Consider the following 8,668-nt stretch of genomic DNA (forward strand, 5'->3'; position numbering starts at 1 on the left):
ACAGCTTTCGTAGAAATGGACCACAATTTATGGACTTTTCTCAGCCCCCTGAATCGGCATTAGTTCCGAATACGATTATCTGAAACGTAAAATCGAAATGGCGCTGGCAGTCTTTTCAGCTGAAAATTAAGTTATTTACCATTTTTTTCGTAATCACAACCGGTTCCGTATGTATAAACTACAATTTTTATGTTTTTTGAAATAATTAATTAATTGGAGGTATAAAAAAGACATAAAATATTTTTCTTCTAGCTACAGAAAAATGCGGGAAAGATGATAAATTTCAAACTTACCATTGAAACTTGTATTTCCAGAAGCTATAAATAAAGAAAATGTTGACGTTTTTTTACCCGGATTTATTACATATCTAAAAATATATAAAATATTTAAATTCATATACATAATATCGGCTGCCATTACAAAAAAACGGCAAATATTAAAAATTTTCATGCAATCATTTAGGTTACAACGACTGCTAGCGCCACCTGCATTTAATGTTTTAAATAATCCTACTTGTTAAGTAATGCTGAAATACGGTCATTGCAGGGGTCTGTCTTGTCCACAAGTCCAAGGTCTGAATAAGTTGCTAATTTTAATTACATACAGTTTCGAATGGTATTTTCCGAGGTTTTTTTCTTATTCTTAAGGGTTCGAAATTTTTTTCATTCAGTTTTGGTATCATGTTCCAGTTTTCATATTAAATTCTGTTAAGTTCTAGTCTTAACACATCCACACATCGACAAACAGGTGGTAGGTGAGACCGGGGCACGACGTTCGAGTTAACATTTATTGCTCTATAAAAAGTTTATAAAGCATGGAATTGAATTATTATTTCTTTATTTCGAGTCTCACATTATTGCATATCATATCTTTACACGTATTTATTATATTGCTAAAACAATTATTTGATAAGTAAATTATTTCTAAGGAGCTGTATTTCGTCGGGTATGCCCCGTATTGCGGAAGAAGACTGACGATTTTTTTATGAGATCGAAATATTTTAGAAAGTAAAAATTTGCTTGTTGGACTCTTTTATATTTGATGCAATGGAAAATGTATAGCTTTAATCAGATGCAGCAAGAAGTAAAAGCTCTTTTTAATTAAAATAGTGATAGCTATGGAATAATCTTTTATTTGTTGACATTTGGTACATTGTAAAAAAAATCGGTTTAAAATTTAATACACTTATGTGACTTATGTATTGGAATTACCATATATTTTTGCATTAATTCCAATTAAATTAATTGGAAATTCAAGCACTTATATGTTATTTGTGGATATTCAAAACACATGAATTCGAAATTACCTACATTTATATATTTATTGCAAATAATTTATTTAACCATTATTGCCACAAATTTCAATAATTATTTCCTTTCGGGAAAATATTTCGTGGTTATCTACACTGTGAACGTAGTGGCACAATACATGATGTTGTAGTGTCTAAAATCTGGTATTGGTTTGCTACCTCACATGTATTGGAATTTTCTAATATCACATAGAGATCGCGCTACAGTAAATGCATGGTAATGCTACCTTACATGTATTGGAATGCTAGACGGTGACTTCCCGAAATACAACGCTTACAATCAAATATACATGTATTGCAATTTTATCATTCCAATTACGTGTTTAGCATTTTACTGTACGCTTGTACTGTAGAAGTGTTGTAGAATCCGAAACATTTTTAACAGTTTAGCGTTAGTTTTCTGAACTATGAATTAATTTTCAAGTAAATAAGGATAAAATTTCAGCACATACTGTTTTAAATTTCACATACAAGTCTAGTAATCTAAAGTAGGATGATATCTGCTAAATTCCACTTAATAGTGTTGAATCAAGCTTAATCAATCATATTTGCTTTAAATTTCAAACAGTTCGACGTGAATTTAACGTACTTTTACCTAAAAAGAATTTGAAGAACTAAAAGTTTTATCAGTTTGACTCACATTTAAATTAATGTTAGTTCAAACACAAAAGTTTTTAAACTTTAAACATCTTTACGACATAAAGGACTTTAAATTTCAAAACATTTTGCGTATGTGGGGACTACATTTGCAGGTTCCTGCTGCATATGTAAGAATATCTGCTTAATCGACCGTTGAAAAATAGTATGCTTCGCTCTGCATCTTATAGATGTTTTGTTTTAAGGTTAGAGTTTGACCGTATTATCGACTATAGTTATATAGAAGAATTACCATCCAAGCATTTGTCAAATACTAATTCATTGTTCTTGTCCCGATGGTGAAGCCTTAGCTATTTTCTAAATTTAATATATTCTGCACGAAAAATAAAGTTTAATTTGCATAATTCATTCATGTAATATGTTGCATCTACCTGTAGATCAAATTTTTATGCTGTAAGTATTTCAATTATTTTTGCAAATTTGAATTCCTGCCAGAGAATCTTTCACAGTTCAGTTGTCGAAAATTTTTCTGCATAATTGTTCTTTTACCGCTAAAATTGTCAATATTTGAGTTTACAACAACATTTCTCTATTAAAATAGATTACTTTATGTAAAGAAGAATTAAAATTCTTAAGGTGTAGCAATAATTGGCACAGTATTTAAAAGTAAATAAGAAATATCCAAAGAAAAATATTCAAAATTCTTTGAACGTTTTATAGACAATGTAAATAATTTGTTTGTTAAAACGATTATTTGCCACGGCCAATCGATGTAATCTCAGTCAGAAGCCTACATCAATTCCCTATGCTTGACTTCATTTTAGACGCTTATAGTAGTTTTGAGAATTGCTAAACTTAAGAAATCCCCTAACTGCTCAATCTTTGTAGCAATTACTGTATTTTATTAATTTTGAAATTGGTTAAAATCAGCCATTTATTGGTTTTAATAATGAACAGTTTATTCGTAGTTGCCTTAAAATCGCTTAGGCATTGGACCATCGAATACTTCAATGAAGAAAGCCGATGTAAAAGTGTCTCATCAGATGACCAATACTAAAATTCCATAGCAAAAATATATTGTAGAACAAATACTATGAATGATAAACCCATGGACATAGGAAACAAGGGACTAGGCATGCCATCCTAACTTGGGCGAGCGGGGTTGAATCCACGGGAGGGTGGAGAATTCCATGAGTGGGGAGAGACGCCATCTTATGATGTGCCATTTGATTATGCGCACGGGCATTTTTGCCGACAAACTGTGCATGAAAATATAAATATGTGGGCGCTGCCATGTTTTTCGCGGGACATCAAAAGGTGGCGGACCTCCCCCCTCGTTGCATCACCCACGCAATGGCATGTCTAGTCCTTTGTTTCCTATGCCCATGGATAAACCCAATTCAACAGTGAATTGGTGACTTCCAAACAGAAAAATGCACCTACAGTTAGGTTACACTACTTATCAATTTTCTAAATCTAAAGTAAAACACATCAAGGACTTTTTCCAAAGAAGTTATATACATTAACCCTTAAATGACACTGGGGGTCCATTGGACCCCAGACCATTTTTCAACGAATATAAAAATTCGTAAATTCCATTAATTTTTCATTGTTTTTCATAGTGTTCAAAATAAAATTTAATTTACTGTACCGATTGATTCTTTAAAAGAGATTTTAAAGAATACCCAAAAAAAAAATCTTAACAAAAATATCCAAAAGTAAACTTTTTACAATAGTTTAAAAACGTTGGGGTCCAAAGGACCCCAAGTGTCAGCTACGTTATTTTTTGGAGGTGTGTCATTTAAGGGTTAATTACGTCAAAATGGATGTTGATAAAATATTACAAAAAAATGCAGATATATATGAGTCTTTACTTTATAGATTCGTAAAAGTGAAAAGTGCCGGTTCGGAACTGCACATTCGCCTTTTTCTATTTGCACGGCAGGAGTGCTAGTGTCGACTGGGCTAATAGAGCTCCTTCCCATTTTCAGAGGGTGCTTGGAAGATTAAACGAGAGAAAAAGCGAGGAGGCTGAAAAAGAAGTAAAGAAAATAAGATAGACGAATAAAAGTGTGTGAGAGAGGAGTGGGAGGAGCAAAAGAGAGATAGAGAGTCCTTCGTCCAGATGAAGAAGACCCAAGGGAGGTCGCCGGCCTTCTAGGAACCCTTATACTTGGACCTGATCTTTTTCTCTCTCTCTCTCTTATTCCCACTGTCCTTGTTCCACAGCTTCCTTCTTTTTCTTTTTCATCCTTTCTAACATTTACTGGAATAATACCCTAAAGATGAACACGTACGCACACATACACAAATCGATGTTCTGTTTTTCGTCGATTCAGTGATTTTTTTCCCTTGATAGGCTCAAGTTCTCTCCCTCTTTATCTCGCGCTTCTTCTTTCTTGTCTGTCGCTCTTTCTTCCTTAAACATCGCGTGGGAAGATACCATCGGCGACGTTCTCTCGGAAAGGTTGAATCGTTCATAAGTGTGATTCGCATAAAAAAAGGAAATGCCGATGCTCAAACACGTAAGAGGCACTCGCCGTCGACGACCGACCGACTTTTTCTAACCCACATTTTCAACCATGTCCCATATTTATAGTTAAAAAAATTGTTCATAAAATCATTTATTAAACCTTAACCATACAAGACCGAAAATTTAAAGGCTGCCTGTATTTTTTTCTTAACTTGTTCATTTGGTCTCAAAAATACCTAATTCACAGACAGAATTCATTTCCTGAAAAAAAATCATTCTTAGCACCAAGTAAATTTATTTACTTGAATCCTATTTCTTAGCATCAAGAAAATATTCTTTAACAGAATTAATTTTTATTTAAAACAGGCATATATCTTTTGTTGATCTAAAAAATGAATTCTTTGGCTGTATTTTCTTGATTGAAATACATATTTCTTACATTCAAGAAAATGATTTCCTTAATTCGAAAGGTCTACTATCGGCGAGAAAACTATAGGCAATGCTTAGCGCAACAAAACAACAGTCATTTAAAAGCTAAAAGTGTTGTACGTTAATGGGCTTGAAGACGTTTATGTAAAAAAAACTTTTTAGCAGACTGAAAAATGTAAAAAAAAGTACGAATTTTTGGGTACATTTAAGAACAGTCAAGTTTAGAGCCTTATTTCTTATACAAGGGGCGATGGAAAAAATTGGAAAAAATTCATGAGTATGAGGAAAACTGTTGTAAACCAGTTGCAGTTGAGAAATTAAAAAAATAATAAGAATTGTTGCTTAAAAGCACAAAAATGTGCAACTATATTATCTTCAGTTCTAATGCAGACGTTAAAGCGATTCAAACTGCAAACTGTAATTAATAGGCTCTGCATTTATTTTCAATCACCCGGAAGGATGTGTTAGTCTTCTTTTTTGTGAAAATCGCGATATTTTTAGAATTTTTTTTTGTTGGAAAAAAAGTGACAGAAATCAGGGGGGTGCCCTTTTTTTGTTTTACTGCCGACCGCTGGTGCCATTCTTCGGCCCCTAGTTCTGAATGCTTGGACGGCACCTGGCCACGGGTCAAAGAAAGAGACCAGCGGTCGGTAGTAAAAAAAAAAACGGGCCCCCCTGCTTTCTGTCACTTGTTTTCCAACAAAAAAAAAGTCTAAAAATATCGCGATTTTCACAAAAAAGAAGACTAACACATCCTTCCGGGTGATTGAAAATAAATACAGAGCCTATCAATTACAGTTTGCAGTTTGAATCGCTTTAATATCTGTATTAGAACTGAAGATAATATAGTTGCACATTTTTGTGCTTTTAAAAAACAATTTTTATTATTATTCAAAATAATATTAATTAAATTAAAGTATATATTTTTTTATAACAAAAGGTTCATGCATTTATAGCAATGGAGCATTTATTTATATGAACAACGTATTTTGTTCACGTAAATTCTTATTTCTTCGATGGAAGAAAATATTTCATTTAATTGCTAGAATTAAATTATTCATAACAAATAAACATTTAATCCAAGGAAGTAATAATTTTTTTTAAACAAAAATTTAATAATTTGGCGTCATTTGTTCCAATTGAATACTTCTTTGGATTAAAATAAATATATTGTTAGATTAAATATCCATTTTTTTGATTTGAAGAAATATTTCTTTGGCATTTATGGTGAGGTTTCAATACGGTTTTGCGCCTTAAAATTTCCGTTTTACGTTAGCGTCGTGGTCAAGGCTGTGGACTTTACGCTCGATGGACTCGAGTTCAATTCCTGCTGGGGGGGTGGGTTTTTCATCGAATTTTTCTGTTTCAGGTTCATCAAGATTTTAAATTATGTGATTTGTGTTTAAATTAAATATGTATATTAATAACAATGGTAATTATAATTTAGGCTAAAAGAAATCCAGTTGCTTATTTAGGAAAATATATACTACAATTGAAGTACTAACTACTTTATTGCACTCGCGCATGGTCTAAGCAAAAGAAATATTTTTTTGAATCAAATATATATTTTTGTGCTTCAAATATTCAGAAATTTGCTGTGGGAAAATAGTTTTTTGATCCTATAAAATATTTGCTTAACCTTACAATATACTTCTTTCCTTCAATTCAGATTTCCTTATCTCAAAGAAATATTCATTTCAATTCATGACACATTCATTTGGAACAATGAGTCATTGATTTGGTGTAAAATATATATTTCTTGTCCTTATTTAATATTTCTTTCATTCAAAGAAATATTTCGCTTCGACCAACAGATCGCATTTGTCTCAAATAAATGTTTCTTTGAAAATAAACAGGACTTTCATCTACTGCAGCCAAGTAAAATTTACGTAGTTACGCTTCGAAAATGGTTTTCCTTAAATTCATTAAAAGTTGTCTGGATTTAAGAAACATATGTGATTATTAATTTAACAGTTCATTATCTGAATTCCATAATTGAGTTTTTAACTTGTATATCTATGTATATCTATTTAATCTTCAAACTAAAAGAGTGTCTTTTCTTCGTTCCAGATATTAATCGAACGTGCATGGTCAAAGGAGAGTGAAGTATGTACTCACACGCAGATAATTGGTTGACGAGTTAGGCAGATTGGCTTTTGAACACTTGGTTGCTCAATTGTCCAGACACACCCCCACCCAAATGAAATTTGGTTTTCTCTGGCAATTTCGCACCCAAATCAACCCCCCCCCCCCCCGTTTGTGCCCGAAAGCTTGCTAGGGAACGCTTTAATTGTTTTGGCCTCCTTAAGTAGAGATCCAACATGGAGGGACTTGTACACATTTTGCAGCATGACGAATAAAAACGGAGAAATATAATTTTTTCTAAATTAAAAATATGAAAAATAAGTTAATATTTAAGAACAATAGTCCAGGACTGTACTAAGTATAAAATAATTTGTATTGCCCAGTCCCAGTAAACTGTGCAGGTCTTGATTGAGCATTATGCTTAAGAGGGCTGGGGACACCCGCCGGAATTCTGAGTTGAGTGTGCGAGAGAGACATAAATATAATAAGCACGCCCCAAAGGGTGGAGCTTCTGAGTGGAAAAAAAATTTGACAGCCAATCACAGTTGGAATATTTTCAGAAAAAAAGGGTACATAGTAAAAAAAAGTGTGAAAAAAATTTCCTGCGAGAAAGTAATAATCAGGGGACCGTCAGTCAGGTTCTGGTATTGTCTGGATCTGGAAAACGGTACCCTTGCAGCGGGTGGTAGTTTGTCGAGCGGACGGTTTTTGGCCTCGCGAAACCCTCACATTGTTTTAAATTAGACACAGCGGATAAAAATCAGAACCTTGTACAATATTCATTAATTAAATTTTAATGCACTGCATTAACCTCGTTATATTATTATGAGTAAATCAAAAAAATATGAAAAAAAATCGGTCAATATTTTCAATGTTAGTTGATCGTTAAAGCATCATTTTCCTAACTCGTTTACCAATCCAGGCATTCCACATAAGTTATAATTATTATCAATGGTTTTACATACCTATTGTTACATGCCTATTGTTTTGTAAATTTGTGAAATAATCATTACTTTTGTTGTTGTTACTATAATACCGTTTTCTATTTAAAAAGTGACTCCTAAATGTATATATCATTCGATTCAAAATTTCAAGACACGTGCAAATTTGTTGATCGTCAGAGTTCGAAATTTTGAAAATGTTCCATTTGAATTTTCATCTAATCGAAACATTTCATTGGGATAATTTTGAAAATAATTTCCGAGCCTGTCATTATTATTTCACAATTGTCATTATTATTCTACTGTCCTTATTATTATACTAACAATAACCTGTCAGTTACCCTACTTTTGAAGAATTATTTCTCGGATCGTAAAGATTATTTCACAAATTTACAATATTAATAACATCTATTGACTATTCATCTACAAGTACATGTACCTATCTAAACAAATTTTCTTCAATAAATATGAAAAAACAGAGGTCAAGGAAGTATCTGCACGGAATAAATTGAAAGCAAGTAACTACCAATCTTGACGGAAGTTGCAAAAATTTGCTAAAAATACTTCTCTGACGTTCAACGGATTTGCACGACCGTGAAATTCTGAATCGATTTATATATACTCTTAGGATTCACTTTTTTCATTTAAACAATGATATTATACGAACAGTTACCCTACTTTTGAACCTTTTGATGAATTATTGTATTTCATTTTTATCAAAAAAGTGACTCCTAAAAGTACGAGGGTGGATTGATAAGTTTCCGGCCTGACCAAGAAAAACAACGTTTTTAAGAATTTTTTTTTTTATTTCTCAACATAATCTCCTCCAAGGCT

General features: G+C 32.5%; 1 protein-coding gene and 1 long non-coding RNA gene across 4 annotated transcripts in view; one reads left to right on the forward strand and one right to left on the reverse strand.

The window, feature by feature from the left end:
* The window catches only part of LOC117177542 (serine/threonine-protein phosphatase 4 regulatory subunit 1-like), a 414,898-nt gene that overhangs the window by 150,899 nt on the left and 255,331 nt on the right, over nt 1–8,668 (reverse strand). The window lies entirely within an intron of this gene.
* The window catches only part of LOC117177543, a 28,145-nt gene that overhangs the window by 340 nt on the left and 19,137 nt on the right, over nt 1–8,668 (forward strand). The gene's annotated exons all lie outside the window — the stretch shown is intronic.

Source organism: Belonocnema kinseyi, chromosome 7 (assembly GCF_010883055.1).
Source record: "Belonocnema kinseyi isolate 2016_QV_RU_SX_M_011 chromosome 7, B_treatae_v1, whole genome shotgun sequence".
In the NCBI taxonomy this organism is placed as follows: Eukaryota; Metazoa; Arthropoda; class Insecta; order Hymenoptera; family Cynipidae; genus Belonocnema; species Belonocnema kinseyi.